Below are 1,334 nucleotides of genomic sequence, written 5' to 3' on the forward strand. Positions count from 1 at the left end.
TATCCGGGTGTGAACGTGTCTCAGAAATCGCCTGTCCGGGGAGCCTTCCGGTCCGATTCGGATGGCGGGTGCTTCATAGCAGTTGGAGAAGACTTGATCAAGGTTTCATAGCAATTGGACGCGTGAGCAGAGAGTTACGCTCGTCGGAAGGAACCCCTGTCTCGCAGCTGTTCCGGACCGAGCAGATCAGTTCTGAAAGATGCGCAGGACGGTGCACTTCCAGGCCGATTCAGTTTCCGGAGCCTTCATGAGAATCAGAGACATTTGAGTCCTCTTTCCAGAACATCCGAGATCAGTCGATTCGGAGCTTTGAGCAGAAAGATACGGTCTCCGGAATGGACACATGTCTAGACGCCTCTCTCTGGTCGTGTAAATGCACTGCAAAGATGTGCCCTCCAGGAAGCCTTAAACTTCCCAAGCATCGAAACGTCCTTCACCAAAGTTGTAGATAACTGAGTCCTCTGTCTTTGGCAACCGGAATCACTCAATTCGGACAAGTCTCCAGGAAGTTACACTCTCCGGAATGCGAGATGGTCCAGACAGCCCAAAGCGACCAAGTTAAGCATGCCGCGATAGAATGCCATGGTCCACACTTGGCCGTGGCAACTTTTGTGCACCCTCGGCCAATGACACGATCTTCATGCCACGGTCTACACCTGACCGTGGCAAGCATACACTTGGCTGAGAAGAATCTTGCAACCTTCGGCGATTGACACGGCCTAAATGCCACGGTCTGGGAGCAATGCAAGCAAGCCTTCTTATCTAAGTTCTTCTCTACCTCAAGAACTGCAAAACTAAGGAACCAAATCTCTAGCTTCACTCAGCAAAGCAATGAAAGTTTTGGTGAAGCATATGAGAGATTCAGGAGCTACACAAACCAATGCCCACACCATGGGTTTAGTGAGGCTTCTCTTCTCAGCACACTGTATAGAGGAGCTCTTCCCAAGATTAGAAACCAGCTGGATACTGCTTCCAATGGGAACTTTCTGGGTAAAGAGATACATGCTGCTTTAGAGCTAGTGGAGAACTTAGCATTGAGCAATGATACTTATGGTGAAGACTATGACAGATCAAATAGGTCTGAAGGTTCAAGCTCAGAACAGAGGCTCACCAGAGAAGTTAAGGAGTTGAGAAGTGAATTAGACAAGCTGAAATTCACCACTCAGAAGCCAATACATTTTGTTGGAGAGTATGAGGAACCTTCTCAAATCTTTGAGAACATAAGTGAAGAAGGTCTTACCCAGGAGGAGCTCAACTACATTGGGAATCAGAGGTTCCAAAGATATCAGTATGGTAATGCCAATCCAAACCTTTCTTACAGGAACACCAATGTA

At 47.8% G+C, this 1,334-nt stretch overlaps 1 non-coding gene across 1 annotated transcript; it reads right to left on the bottom strand.

Moving 5' to 3' along the window:
• Positions 1–791: 791 nt before the first annotated feature.
• LOC112088802 lies at positions 792–898 on the bottom strand. Its single transcript, XR_002900738.1, has one exon. It is a non-coding gene; the product is annotated as a small nucleolar RNA R71 (small nucleolar RNA).
• Between the last annotated feature and the right edge of the window lie 436 nt (positions 899–1,334).

This window comes from Eutrema salsugineum, unplaced genomic scaffold (assembly GCF_000478725.1).
Source record: "Eutrema salsugineum unplaced genomic scaffold, Eutsalg1_0 scaffold_14, whole genome shotgun sequence".
NCBI lineage: Eukaryota > Viridiplantae > Streptophyta > Magnoliopsida > Brassicales > Brassicaceae > Eutrema > Eutrema salsugineum.